The 15,740-nt window shown below is 39.4% G+C and overlaps 1 long non-coding RNA gene across 1 annotated transcript in view; it reads right to left on the reverse strand.

Moving 5' to 3' along the window:
• LOC129074195 (uncharacterized) overlaps positions 1 to 14,380 on the reverse strand; it is a 48,534-nt gene extending 34,154 nt beyond the window's left edge. The window contains exon 1 of the long non-coding RNA XR_008529513.1: positions 14,263 to 14,380. This is a non-coding gene — a long non-coding RNA (uncharacterized LOC129074195). The remainder of the gene's footprint in view (positions 1 to 14,262) is intronic.
• Positions 14,381 to 15,740: the final 1,360 nt, after the last annotated feature.

Raw genomic sequence — 15,740 nt, forward strand, 5'->3', positions numbered from 1 at the left:
TATAGTAGACTAAAAAATATTTTTAAAAAATATTAAAAAAGATGATTTAATACAGAGCTATAACTTAGAATTCTTTAGAAAACATGTTCTCAAATTCTTCTAGAACAAAATATGCTTATATATGAGATTACCGAAATCCTTTTAATACTTACAATATGCAATAAAACTGGAAATAAGTAAGAAACAAAAATATGTATACACTAACCACTTAAAGATTTTAACTAAAATAATGCTACTTTTTGAATCAGAAGAGAAGTAAATCCTAAAGTTAGAAACTATTCATAAATAATGAAAATATTAGTTACTAACAGCAAGCATTTAATTGTTATTTGCATGTCAAGTAGTTTTTTAATACAGGGGTACTTTATATTTAATTCTCCTGTTAACACTCTCAGGTAGATGCTATCATCTACAGGTGAGAAAACTGAGGTCTATAAAAGTCAATAGCTGGCCCAAGATCATATATACAGTAAATGGCAGAGTCAGAACTTGCAACAAGGCAGCCTAGTTCTAAATCCACACCCTTAACCACTATACTCTGTAAGTTCATATAAAAACCCACAGGAATTGTTAAAGACAGAAATAGGAAAATACATACCCTCGACAGCTTTGTATATTTAAAAAATAGATTAACACCAGATTGCAGCATGATGGCAGACTTAGTAAATGATCCTATTGTCTCCTCCTGCACTAAATGTCTGGGAGCAAGGGGTGGAGAGAATGAAAAGGGCAATGCCCTGCCCGGGATTGCCAATGTCTGTTGATGGTGTCAAGCTGAGGTGTGTAGATCCATATACATACATAGACCAAAGGTAAGGACTGGTAGGAATCCTGGCTTTGACCAGCAATGCAATGAGTATTATAGCATTTGTGTATATTGAGTCAAAATTAAATTCTCTACATGATTAAATCTCTAGTGATTTTGATTCCACTAGATTGCTTAACTGTTTTAAATTGGGACTTCTACAATGAAGTGTTAAGAGCTCAGGCTGTGGTGTCAGACCTTGGTTCGAGGCTATGGCCACCCCCTAGTTTTACGACCTTAGTGAAGCAACTTAACCTCATTTTCTTCTTACATAAAATGGGAAAAACAATAGCTACCACCCACTCTACCATCTCCTGGTGTTGTTGGAAGGATTGACTATAAAGCACTGAATATGGTTTCTGGCACAGAATAGCTTCATTCTCTCGCTGCTTATGTATGTGTTCTATATACATACATCACTGGGGCTAAGAAATGGCTATTAGCAGACAAAAAATTGAAAAATATTCATGTTCCAAAAGTCAGAAATAAGTAGGAAATACATTGTCAGAGGAAACCATAAGATTTCTGTGTAATAATGGGCTAGGATATTTAAACAAGTCCTTTGGAAAACAAAAACAAACCTAAAATCCCTGGGCAAAGTATTTAAAATAAAAGAAAAACAGATCTTTTTTAAAAAGTTAGAGGAGCTAACAACATAGTTAGAAATAGCCAGAACAAAAGGAATTCCAGAGATAAATGAAAACAGAAGTCACTTTTGTGAGACAATCTCTTGCTCTTACTAGACTTGAACTTGCATGTGAAAACATCTGTAGGAAAGAGAAAATTCATCAAGTGATCTTGCATTTAAGAGAAACAACCAAATAGCCCTGGCTGGTATAGCTCAGTGGACTGAGTACTGACCTGCGAACCAAAGGGTAACTGGTTTGATTCCCAGTCAGAACATATGCCTGGGTTGCGGGCCAGGTCTCTAGTAGGGGTGCATGAAAAGCAACCACATATCAATGTTTCTCTCCTCTCTTTCTCTCTCCCTTGCCCTCTGTCTAAAAATAAAAATAAAAAAACTTAAAAAAAAACTAGAATTGAAGAATGTGATAGCCAAAGTTAAGAACTCAGTGGATAAGTTAGCAGTAGATCAGGCATATTCATGAATAGGGATAAAAATCTAAATAAGATATCAAAGATGTATCACAGAGAGACCAACAAAAAATTTAGAACAAGTAATAAGAAGCAGGAGTTATAGAAATAAAGTCAAGAGTGTTCAACTGGGTCCCCAAAGAAGACAGTGGGACAGAGACCACATTTGAAGAGATAATTGCTGAGAATTTTCCATAACCGGTCCAGATTCAAGAAGCTCAATGAATTCCAAAGTTTAGAATACATAAAAGTAAGTCCACACCCAGACATATCATAGTAAAACTGCAGAAAAACAAAGATAAGGAAGATGCTCCTCAATGAAGTCTGAGAAAAATCAACAGATTTTCTTAAAGAGAGTGTCAGACTGATAGCAACAAGACAGAAAATAATCAAATGATCTTTTTTTGTGTTATGTTAACGATCATTGTCCACCTAGAATTCCATTCCCAGTGAAAATATTTTTAGAACCAAAGTAAAATAAGACATTTTCAGAAAACAAAATGAGAATTTGCTACCCAAATACAGGAGAATCTAACAGATACCATTCAGGTAAATACGATCTGGCGATCAGAGAAGTGAGAAGGACTTGTGAATTCATCTAAATAAACACTGAATGCATACACTAGATCCTGCCACCGAAAATATAGAAAGGTCATTGCATTACCCAGAAGGAGGGTAAAGTTAACTTTAGACTTTGATACATGGTGTAATTTTTAGGATAACATCTAAAAAGGAATAGAAAAAAAGAATGTATAATGTCTAACCTAGGAGGGAAAATGGAATTATAAAAAAAATTTAAGATGCAAGAAAGGAAAGAGTGCAACAAAACAGGGTAAGTATAAAGCACAAAATAAGGTGTTAGATTTAAGTCCAAATAAAAGAGTTAATTTAATTGAAATCACATTGAAATGTACAAAAGAATGAGGAAAATCTACAGGTACAAATAGGGTGATTTTTAGGTTATATATTTTAAGTGATAAAGGCAAGAAAAAAAACTGTCATCTTTTCTTCAAGAAAATAAAAATACAAATATACACGTATTTTTGTAAAATTAAAAAGAAAGGATAATTAGGAAAGTCAGAGGCCTAGGGGAAGCAGGGGGTTGGTATCTGTGGAGTGGAAGGAATAGAGAAGGGAATGAGACTTCTAGGTATAACTTTTTATACAGTTCTGACTTTTAAACCATGTTAATGTTTTATGCATGCAAAAAAGTAAATTGAAACAAGAATGAAAAAAACTCAAACTGAATGCAAATAGAAACAAAAGAACCCAACCATAGCTTCATTCACATTGATACATAATTACATAGAAGGAAAAATTAATCTAAATTTCTGAACACAGCACTCTGACAATAAAACCTCAGTAGAATACAGTTTCATCTAAGGACAAAAAGAAAAGTGCAAGGAAACCTTAAACTTGACTTAGTAAATTTGCTTTTGATGAAGCAATTATGAAATATTCTGAATTTATTGCAGGATTGAGCAAAAATATTTTTGGGACCCCAGGTTCTCATTGTGGGAGAAGTGAAGTACAAATATCGAATGTGGACAGGAGAGAGAAAAATCCTGTGGTGTTAGAATGGAATTAGACACACTGTCAGTAGAAATTCAACATTTCTTAGCTCTTTCCACAGAAATGGCCTGGAAGCACTTACATTTCTTGCCAAGGAATACACCTAGCGTCAGATCTTAGTTTTGAATACTATTCCCCATCATTATAAAACATTATGATGTCTTGGAGAAATTACTGATTTCAGGGCTGAGACAGGGAAAATAAAAGGGAAGGCTGGAAATTCTTGTTGTATCAGAGTAAAGAAGTGCTAGACAACTAATGGGTATAATCAAAAGGACACAGGAATGTGATGGCTCACAGTGGCCATCAGGAATAATTTAAACCTCAAAATGAATAATAGCAAGAATAGATTATATCACTGAGTAAACAAGATAATCCATGAATCCACCCTGATCTTAAAATTTTATTTAAAAGGGATGGGGCAAGAGAAGGGAGAAGGAGAAGCTTTTCTTTAGAGCAGAACGCCTACTAAGTGCAGAAGGAATGACAGAAATAGAAAATCATGACTTCACAACAGGAAAAATCACCAATGGATAAAATATTGGGTAAGAGATTGTTGGGGAGCAGATTGTGAAGAAATGTGACAGACACTCACCTTAACAAGTGATCAAATGTATGAGTAATAATGGGACCAACCATATCACGCACCCCTAAGTACAACACACAACATTGTCCACCTATGTAGTACTGACAGAAATGTTTACCTGAAACTAATTGTGAACCAGGACAGAAAGACAAATACAAATAGAGAGATGTCCTGCAAAACAACTGAGCTGGATTCCTTAAAAAAATAAAAAATATAAAGTAAAAGAGGCTGGGGACCTGTTCTACTTTACTGTGAAAACTGAATGCAGTTCATAACCCTTGGTTGGATCCTGGGAGGGGGAAATATTTTTAAAGACGTTGTTAGAACGATTTGGACAATCCGAATGTGGACTATATGTTAGATGATAACATTGTATCAATGTTAAAATTTCAGAGTGGATAATTACACTGTGGTAGGAGAATGTTCATGTTCTTGACATAAATGCTCAATCAGCTCCCATCCAGTTAAAAAAGACCTACCTGTGTGTGTGTGTGTATAGGTGAGTAAAGGTAGGTTTACAGTTGTGAACACATGAAACATAGTTTATTCTTGTATTATATATTTTTCCATGTGAATAACTGTAAACCTACTTTTGCCCACCCCTATATATACATATACTTATGAATTTTATATATATATACACATATGCATTTGTATATAAATATATTCACAGAGCGAGAATGTAGCAGTGTTAATGATTGGTGAGTCTAATTGCTGTTTATTATTATTATTCTTGCAAATTTTCTGTAGATTTGAAATTTTTCAAAACAGAAAGTTGGGGGAAATTTAGCTGAAACTTTTACTCATTTAAAAGACACAAATTGCCCTGAGTGGAGTGGCTCAGTGGGTTGGGTGTCATCCTGTGAACTGAAATGTCAACAGTTTGATTCCCTGTGAGAGCATATGCCTGGGTTGCCAGCCAGGTCCTTGGTTTGGAAAATACAAGAGGCAACCGATCAATGTTTCTCTCGCATATCTATGTTTCTTTTCCTCTCTCTCTCCCTCCCTTCCTCTCTGTCTAAAAAATAAATAAAATCTTTTTAAAAAACACAAAAGTTATTATACTAGATTTAAAAAAATAAAGTCCAACTGTATGCAGTATATAAAAGAGCCAGATACTAAGAGATTGGAAATAAAGATTTGAAAAAGAGCTCAGGTGGCTCTGTAAACATTAGACAAGACTAATTTTAAACAAAATCATTACCAGAAAAAGAGTTCTCTTAATGGTTTTTCAAAAAGTTCAACTCACAAAGAAATTTAAAATTCTAAAATTGTGTATGCCTAGTACAATGGCTTCAATATATAAATCAAAAAAAAATTTTTTTTTTTGCTCTCCTCTGCCCATCCTACCCTGCCTCCCGTTCCCCAGCCTCTTCCCACTCTGTTGTCCACGTCCATGGCTCATTCATACATGTTCTTTGTCTAGTCCCTTCCGCTTCTTTCCACCATTGTCCTCCTTCCCCATCCCCTCTGGTCACTTTCAGTCTGCTCCATGTTTCTGTGCCTGTGGTTTGTTCTGTTCATTAGTTTATTTTGTTGAATAGATTCCACTTATAGGTGAGATCATATGGTATTTGTCTCGCACCTACTGGCGTATTTTGCTTATTATAATATTTCCAGTTCCATCCATGTTGTCGCAAAATGTAGGACTTCCTTCTTTTTTTCTTTTTTTAAATGTATATTTTATTTATTTATTTTAAATGTCAAAATCCATTATAAAATATTTAAAAATTTAAATCCATTATCAAGTCTCAGCAGTTATAACAACATGACACCAGCACAGAAATAATCAAGTAGATCAATGAAATAAAATGAGCATTCTAGAAACAAATGTATATATCTAACAATGTAATATATAATTAAATTGATATCTCAAATCAATGGGGAAAATAAGGCTTATTCAACAAATAAGGTGCATGGACCACTATTACTTGAAATAAAACAAACATAGAGCTCTATTTCACACATTATACAAGATATATTCAGGTGAGTTAAAAATCAAGACATAGAATCTAAGGAGTGTAAGGAGAAAATACAAAATAATATTTTTCTTACACTGAAGTAACATTTTCAAACCCAGAAGCTATAAAGGAAAATATTGACAATATGACTATATTAAACATTTAAGAGTATACAGTAATTTACATATAAAAAAGTTAAAGGACAAGTAATAGAATAGGAAAGTATTTGCAATACATCTAAAAAAGGGTTTATAGGGGTTTTTTTAGGGAAAAAAATTCTACAAACATTCAGTCAAAATATGGATAAAGAACACCAAAAACTCATTTAAAGCTTTTTAAATACAATAGAAATGGGCAAGAAATATACAAAATCAGGGTTAGTTTTAACAAATAAGGGAACAATTAAAATAACACATCATTGTCACAATCAGATTAGTAAGTATTAAAAATTTGGTAATATCAATTATTGGTGACTGTGAAAGGAACTGGGTATTTATAGACTCCTTTTATTTATCTGCTCCAAGCAATCCCTTTGGCATATTTTGCAATTCTGGTTTGGGGAGGTGTATTCTTTTACCCTTCTGTCTGGGAAACTCATTTCACATTCCATTTGAATTGAGAGCCTTGCTGGGTAGAGTAGTCTTGGTTTCAGGCCTTTGCTTTTCATGACTTGGAATATTTCTTGCCATTGCCTTCTGGCTTGTAATGTTTCTGTTAAGAAGTCAGCTGCTAGCCGTATCGGGGCTCCCTTATATGTTACTCCCTCATTCTCTCTTTCTGCCATTAGGATTCTCTGTTTGTCTTTGATATTTGCCATTTAAATGATGATGTGTCTTGGAGTGGGCCTCATTGAGTTCCTTTTGAATGGGACCCTCTGCTTCCTGGACCTGTGTGACTTTTTCTCTCCTCCAATGAGGGAAGTTTTCCATCATTACTTTTTCAAACAGGTTCCCTATCCCTTGTTCCTCTTCTTCTCCTTCTGGTATCCCTATTATATGGATATTATTACATTTCAGGTTGTCTGCATTTCCCTCAACACCTCTTCATTCTTTTTGAGTCCTTTTTCATTTCCTTGCTCTTTCTGGGAGCTTTTTTTCCCCCTTGTCCTCCAGCTCACTGATTCAATCCTCTGCTTCATCTAGCCTCCTTTTGATTCCTTCTATTGTGTTCTTCAATTCAGAAATCGTATTCTTCATTTTCTCTTGCTTCTTATTGATAATTTCTTTGTCCTTTTTCATGGTGATATAGTTTGCAGTTAGTTCCTCATAGTTTCCCTGTAGTTTTTTATAATTCTCTTTGAGCTCACTGAGCTCATTGAGCTTCCTTAGAACCATTGTTTGGAACTCAATATCTGAGAGTTTACTTGCTTCTATTTCATTTAGTTCTCTTTCTGGGGATTCCTCCTTTCTGTTCGCTTGGAGGGTGTTTCTTTGTCTTCTCATTATTTGTGAGACTCATTTTTTACTTGTGCTTCTTAAATTGATCTGTCTTGATTTCCCAACTTTGTAGTGTGAACTTCTATAGTAGGAGACTGCTTTTCTCCCTTACTTGATCTGTCTCTGATGATGTCAGACATTGACCATGTCTGACCTTAGGCAGACTGTTTGAGACTTCCAGGAATCTACTGTCTGTGGCTGTCTCCTTCAGTTGTTAATCTGTATATATAAGCCAAAATTGACATAACTACCAAGAGAAATAGGAATATCCACATTCATAGTGAGAGATTATAACCCAAATCTCAGTTATTGATAGACCAAGCCACCAAAAGAGCATTCAAATGAAAGGAAAAAGACAGACATACAGAAATCTGAAGTTTAGCAAACATGAATACCTTCTGAAACACTGTTGGATGTACTCTTGCTAAAGAAAAAAGAAGGAGAAATGAATCCAAAAGAAAGATGAAATACAAAATACAATGACAACCAAGGATACAGGTAAAACAAACAGAAAAAACCTCTAAGTTGTATTATAGAAAAAATAACCCTAGAACTAATATCTGAGATTATCTTAATGTGAGAGGTAGATGCAATAGAGGAAGAAGGAACTGCAAAAATAATTATTTTGTGCAGGAGGAAGCTATAGATTCTAATTAACTCTAGAGGATGAATATACACCTAAAACTTAAGGTTAACCACTAAAAAAGAAAATACAGTCTATTGTTTCTGATCCACTAGAGTAAATAAAAAGGAGTAAGAACTAAAGCAAGAAAAAACTTGATCAAAGACCAGAAAGGAGCAAAACAGAAAAAAAAGAAAAGAAAAGAAAAACCCAAGCATGGTAAAATATTGCATGCCAACCTAAACACTTCAGTGATGATAACAGGTGGTTGGTATGAGGGAAAGCAAAGCAATGGGCTATTTACAAGAGATAACCCTAAAATAAATGACCAAAAAGTTGAAAATAAAGGGAAGAAAAAAACATACCTGAAAAATAGTAACTAGAGAACTTCTGGCCACATTAGAGGCATAGGTAGATACACTGCTTTTTCACACAACCAAAAGAAGAGTAACAACAAATTTAAAATCAAAAACAACCAGAACTGCCCAAAAATTTAACAGTATAGAAGTACAACAAATAAGGATTTTAAGAAGAAACATTCTTCCAGACTGGTAGGAGGAGTGGATATGGGCAGCCAGAGCAAAGAGGACCCATGCAAAGTGGTGGCTGGTAGACCAGATGGACAAGGTGGCAGCTGATGGACCAGTTGGTCCCACATTCACATGCAGATAAACCAGGAGGAACAACTGGGCATTGAGACAGTCCACGCAACCCAGGGTTCCAGCACAGGGAAAACAAAGCCTCAAAACCTCTGGCTGTAATAACTATGGGTTGTGACAGCAGGAGAAACTGCCAGTCTCCCAGAAGAGTCTGTTGGAGGGGCCCACAGGGTCCTAAAACATACACAAGCCCTTACACCCAGAAATCAGCACCAGGGGAGCACCTGGAAGGATGCAATTAGTTTGTGGGAAGCGGGAGAAGTGACTGAAAGCAGGGAGAGAGCTGAGCAAGGAGCATTGTTCCCTCTCTGACCCCTCCCCCACATACAGCACTACAATGCAGCGAAGTGGGTGGCCCCACCCTGGGCAATAACTAAGGCTCTGCCGTTAACAACATAACAGGTGTGTCAAGACAAAGAAACATGGCCCAAATGAAAGAACAGATCAAAACTCCTAAAAAAGAACTAAGCAACAAAGAGATAGCCAACATACCAGATTCAGAGTTCAAAACACTCAGGATATTCACATAAATGACTGAGTAAAGATGTAAAATAAAGAAAGAAATGAAGGCTATAAAAAAATGAAATAAAGAAAAACATACAGGGAACCAACAATGAAGGGAAGAAAACTGGTACTCAAATCAATGATTTGGAACAGAAGGAAGAGATAAACACTCAACTGGAACAGAATGAAGAAACAAGAATTCAAAAAAATGAGGAGAGTCTTAGGAACCTCTGGAGCAACTTTAAATGTTCCTACACCTAAATCATAGGGGTGCCAGAAGGAGAAGAGGAAGAGTAAGAAATTGAAAACTTATTTGAACAAATAATGAAGGAAGACTTTCCCAAGCTAGTAAAGGAAATAGACATACAAGTCCAGGAACCTCAGAGAGTCCCAAAGAAATTGGGCCCAAGGAGGAACACACCAAGACACATCATAATTAAATTGCCTGAGATTAAAGATAAGGAGAAGATCTTTAAGCAGCAAGAGAAAAGGAGAGAGTTTCCTACAAAAGAGTTCCCATAAGACAATCAGGTTATTTCTCAAAACAAACCTTGCAGGCAAGAAGAGGCTGGAAAGAAGTATTCAAAGTCATAAAAGCAAGGACTTACATCCAAGATTACTCTATCCAGCAAAGCTATCATTTAGAATAGAAGGGCAGATAAAGTGCTTCACAGACAAGGTCAAGTTAAAGGAATTCATCATCACCAAGCCCTTATTATATGAAATGTTAATGGGACTTACCTAAGAAAAAGAAGAAGATCAAAGCTATGAGTAGTGAAATGACAACAAACACAACTATCAACAACTGAACCTAAAACAAAACCAAAAACAAACTAAGCAAACAACTAGAACAGGAAAGGAATCACAGAAATGGAGACCACATGGAGGGTTATTAGCAGGGAAGCGGAAGGGGAAAATGGGGAAAAGATACAGGGAATAAGAAGCACAATGAGCAGGTACAAGGTAGACAGGGGGAGGTTAAGAATAGTATAGGAAATAGAGAAGCCAAAGAACTTATATGTACAACACATGGACGTGAACTAAGGGGGGGGAGCAGGGAATGCTGTAGAGAATGGTGGTACTGGGTGGAAGGGGATAAAGGGGAAAAAAAAATGGGACAATTGAATATAAATGATAGCTTTGCTGGATAGAGTAATCTTGGATGTAAGTCCTTGCTTTTATGACTTTGAATACTTCTTTCCAGCCTCTTCTTGCCTGCAAGGTTTGTTTTGAGAAATAACCTGATTGTCTTATGGGAACTCTTTTGTAGGAAACTCTCTCCTTTTCTCTTGCTGCTTAAATCAATAAAATATAATTTAAAAATGCTAACTAAAAGAAGATGAATAGAATAATATCAATCTCAGACAAAACAGTTCAATGTAACGATCACTAAGAGAAATCAAAGAAGGATATTTTTACTTTTGAAAAGTTGCAATCCACAAAAATCATTAGTCACAAAGAGTTATGCATTATCCCCAGAATTTCAAAGCACACAAATCTTTATATTTGTAGAAATATAAGCAGAAAACCCACAACCACAGGAGGTCTAACACTCTTGGAATACATTCCCACACATATTTCCCAGGTTTCCGCTGATATATTGGCAAAATATTACAATTTGTTCAGTGTGTAAGTTATTTCTTCTTAGGTCACAGTAGATTTTTGTCCCTGGAGAATGCTGAGAATTGACTGTACTTATAGGGCTAATTACTGGTAACAAGAGTCTTGAGAAGATTTAGCACCCCATTTTAAGACCTCTACTCCAAATAAGGTTATCAGGGGGTTTTCAAGCAAAGGAAGGCTTGCCTCTTCAAATATCAGAGGGCAAGCTGTTTCCACTGGGCAGGGAAGCTTGAGGTGAGTGGTGTGGAAGGAAGCCTCAAGCCTGTTGTTCTATCAAAATCTAACCAGATATTCTCATTTCAAGGATGAGATTCTATTGTACAGCGCAGAGGCTAGACGGGGCATGTCGCTGCGGGGAAGCACCCTGGGGTCGCAGCTCGCCCGGCCCGGGCAGCAACCTCTGCCCCGGGGCGGGGGTCTAGGGGTGGCGGGTGGCGCCTCAGAGAGCTCGGCACTCCCTGAACCTGAGGGAAACCAGCGGGGGCCAGCTGAGATGGGAGCAGGGCTCTAAATCCTGCAGAGCCCGTCGGGGGCTGTCACAGATGACGGGAATAAACACAAATCGTCGCAAACACTTCTCTGTTTGCCAGGAGAGCAGATGGGGGCACTTCCCTATTACTGGCGAAGGCCGTGGCACATCTCACTAGTGTAGAAGTCCCCGTTGCCCTCTGTTCCAAGGCTTTTATTGAAAATCTTATCAGTGGGGGTAGGTTACAGGAACGCATACGTTATCTCATTACATTAATATGTTAAGTTTCACGGAGAATATATGATACTTTTAAGAGACAAGTGACAGGAATACACTGATTTACATGGGTCCGAGAGGAGACTTGTATAGACAAAAGAGACTAACGATAAGGGGAAAGTAGACATAAAGGTGCCTTAAAGATATAGGGTAAGGGGTGTAAAGAATGTAAATGTCCTTCGCAGCATGAGCTGACCAGAGCTTTGAGGGGAGAACAGAGCACACTTTAAAGAATTTACTTTTAGGCCTGATTTCCCCCAGAACCACCAGATCTAATTCAGGGCTGATTCCTGCACTGCTTCAAGTCTGAGCCAGGCGTCGGGAGGGAACCACCAAGAGATAAGGAGACTGCTTTTCGGCTATAGTGAGGACTCCAGCCTTGTCCAAGCCAAGTCGAGAGGTGTGGGGGCCTTTTTGCCCCTTCTCTGTGTCCCCCAATTTCTTGTCTGCTGCCTATATCGGTCGATGTCTGGCTTAGGTTGCCCCCCACCAAGGGATCTTACCCATCATTGACAGGGACCATCACAAGGCAAAGCAGAGAGGCAGGAGCTACGCCCCTGCCAGGAGAGACAGGTTATGTCTCCTCAGGAGCCTGTTTCTCCAAGGCCTCCTGATTATTTCCAGCCTTTTGGCCCTCCAGCCTGTCGGCAGGGTTACAGCTCCTGAAACCAGGCAGGGCATTCCCAAAAGGATTCCCATTCTTTCCCTGTCAATATCCTCAACTTTAACATAAAACACTTGGCCACACTGTGAATTTCCCGGTCATAATCCAACAACCCACATAAGTAAATTTTCTATCTGATTTCAGCAACATCATGCCTGTGTCTACTGTCATTCTATTGTCAGACCATAGCTTCAGCTGAATTAAAGGGTCTGAGCTTGTCATTTTTTTTCTCTGTAAATACTTAACTATATGCAGGAACACCCACCACGTGTCTCAGTCCTTGTTAGTCATCATTACTGCCATTAAGAGTCAAATCCAGCAGTTGCTTGGGGTTCTGAGCATTTGTTTCCATTGAGGTTGCATCGCAATTAACCACAGGTGATAGCTTGATTAGTTTTGATGGTGCTGCATGCCATAGATTACCCACGCTCCATTTCCCATTGGCAAGAGCTGAGCCCTGCACTTAAACCCAGACTCATCCCAAAACACCACCTGTGAATGTGGGGATGGGGGTGGGTGGATATCTATCTTCTGGGACCACTCCTGGTACCAATTCTATATTGGTCAGGGTCCCGGTGGGAGGTAGAGACTGCATAGGAATTTCAACATAGAAGACTAACAAGAACAATTTACAGGGAGTCTCTCCAGATAGATAAAGAATACCCTAGAACTGAGGAAGAGTAACCAAGGAAGGGACAAACTTGGAAGGTTGGCTCCTTCCCCAGGCTGAGATTCACATCCTTCCAGAGGATAAGGCTTTACAGATGATGGAGAAGTGCTCTAGTGCCCAGGTATGTGCTAGTTCGAAGTAGAAGAGGAAGGGGAGGTTGCTGGTCAGCAAGTCTCTTGCTGGGTCCCACAGGCAAAGCACATGGGCTGGGGACTGGCAATAATACTTGCAAGAGGATAAGGCCACTCAGTGTTGTATACATATTCCACAGGCGACCATGGGGCAAGCAGAACAGGAGCACGCTGCCAACAGGAAGACTCCGCTTCCCTCCTGCAATGCCTCTCCAGCAACCTCTACAAACAAAGTTTAGCATGTACCAGGTGGCAAAGGAAAAATGTTGACACTGTCTAAGCTCCATTATCAAGACCATGAAGGGAAGATTTGGGGCTAAGAGCCAGTAAATTGGTAACTGTCTAATTTATTCATTCTCCATTGCACCCCCTTTACCTTCAGCCAGCTCCACAGCTGTCCAGGGCTCTCTCTACCTGAAACAGTACCCTAAAACCTCATTCCCAATGGAGCTGAGCCCAGGGCCATGCCCCTGAGAAGTGCCACTAGAGCTCCCTGTTAACCTTTATTCCAGGCACAGTGGTCCAAGGGCAGACAGACCCCAGGGAAGCCCGAGATATGGGCCATCCATATTTCTCAGATTCCTTGACCAGCACTGACCCTAACTCTCCCTTGAAAATTCAACAATTACTCCAGTCTACATTAAGCTGTGCAGTTGTCATTCATTCTTGCCCATTTACCTGGTAGTGACTCCTGAAAGCACAAGTGGCCAGGCAGCTGTCAACATCCAAATTCAATACGTGTGCATTTGTCCTTAGGGCACTAAAACCTCTAAGTTAGCAGAGCCCAGACTCACGCAGACAGGAAACACTGTGTGAGTTAGTTACCCTATAATCATTAGAGGGAGAGGAGGCAAGGCCACGAAGAGAACTGAGGTACAGATAGCTTATAGAGTTTGCACAGTTGGAAACAGCTAAACTGAAATTCAAAACCAGACCTGACTCCAAAATCCACCTTGTTTCCAATAAACCACGTTGCCTCCCTCCCATCTGCCAAGCTGCTATGAAGTACAGGTGGTGAAGTGTCACACTCCAAACGAGTGCTCGCTGAACATCTAAGAGAATCACCTACATCTCACAGACACACAACACTCAGAGTTGTGCTTAGCTGCTTGCAGTCTTCCCTGCCTTTTTGTGCTATGTCGTAGCCCAAAGCTGCACCACTTACCCAAGAATGCTCAAAGTTTCTCACCTGCATAGCTCGAGTCTTCTTCCCTTATCTTAGAGCCGTCCTTTTCCAAGCTTGAAAATACTGCAAGAACTAGCTCGTGGGTCCAGCAGTGTGTTGCTATACTGCCGTCAGGGGAACATAGTCAGGCTCAAGTATGGTCTTGCAGAGAAAAAGGCGTAACTACAGGGCAGGGATTAAAGCTTCTGGGGGAGAAACAGCTGACCTTCAAGGACGTCTCCAAACCTAAACTTGGCTGTTGAGTCAAAAAAGCAACAGCTGTGAAAGAGCTCAGCCCTCACAGGTGTTACCTGTCACTAATGCCTGTCTTTTGAGAGATGGCAGGGCACGGCTAACACAGCCTTGCAATATGTCTATTTTATGGAGCTTTCTAACTCCATGGCACACTGAGGGGAGCAGAAGAAGAACATGATTGGGATTTGGGGAAAATACCATTAACTACAGTAAATGCAGAGTAGTTTTGGGGTTTTTTTGTTTGTTTGTTTGTTTGTTTTTTCATAAGAAGCCCCTGGCTGTAATCTAATAGGGAAAGAAATGACCATGACTTAATTATTTTCCTTAGAGATGAAACTTCATAGTAATATTACTTGCATTTGTGTAGGTCACCCCCAAGACCGGGCTCTGATGTGGAATTTAGAGATATGATCTAATTTGTACAGCCCGAAGTGCAGGTCAGGTCAGGCTTTACTCATCCCCTCATTCCACCTGACCAGTGAGGCAGACCCCCCGGCCCCCACCCCCCGCCCCCTGCCTTGGGAAATGTGCACTGAGAATAAGTGCCTTCAGCAGCTGCCACTCAGCAGGGTGCCACCCCCGCCACCCCTCCCTGCAAGCTCCGGAAGCCAGGGCCTCCTGCTCGGCTCTACCAGGTCCGAAACCTACTTCCTGGGGCTTATGTTCTTTCTCAGAGCCAGGATGTCCAACCGTAAATCTGAAGCACAAATCAGCACACATGTGAGGAGGCACATGACTACCACTATTTCAGTACGTTTTTCACTTAAGACAGAGCTTTCACCTTTTGTTAAGTGAGACTATTGTAATTCACTTCTGTTTTTAACAAGGACCAAAAGAGTAAATGTGACCCTGTGTGATCTGGAGGGGCTTGCCCCACTGACATGCCCTTCTGAGAGAAACGGCCCTAAACAACTGTATAAGGAACTACATGGTGCTTCGCTTTCTCCCTCCCCCGCATCCACAACACTGGCGAACACCTGGTCACAGGGCAGTCAGTCCAGACTTTTGGTCTGGCACTAAAAGATAAACTTCACAAATCAAGATATTCTTTGCATGAGTATTAGAAAGATGAAAGCTGCTGGAATGTCACATAACTGGAAAGTGACATAGGAAAGTCACATAGCTAGGATATCATGGCCCAGAGAAGCTCCTCAACCAAAGGCAAGAAAAGGGCAGGAGAGCGGGTAGGCGCTGCCCTGAGAGCTTCCTCAGTCCCTGGCTGCTCTCAGCCTCCACTGCAAGTCCAG

Source organism: Pteronotus mesoamericanus, unplaced genomic scaffold, assembly GCF_021234165.1.
Source record: "Pteronotus mesoamericanus isolate MK-2021 breed Mesoamerican mustached bat unplaced genomic scaffold, CSHL_Meso_final contig_46, whole genome shotgun sequence".
Classification (NCBI taxonomy): Eukaryota; Metazoa; Chordata; class Mammalia; order Chiroptera; family Mormoopidae; genus Pteronotus; species Pteronotus mesoamericanus.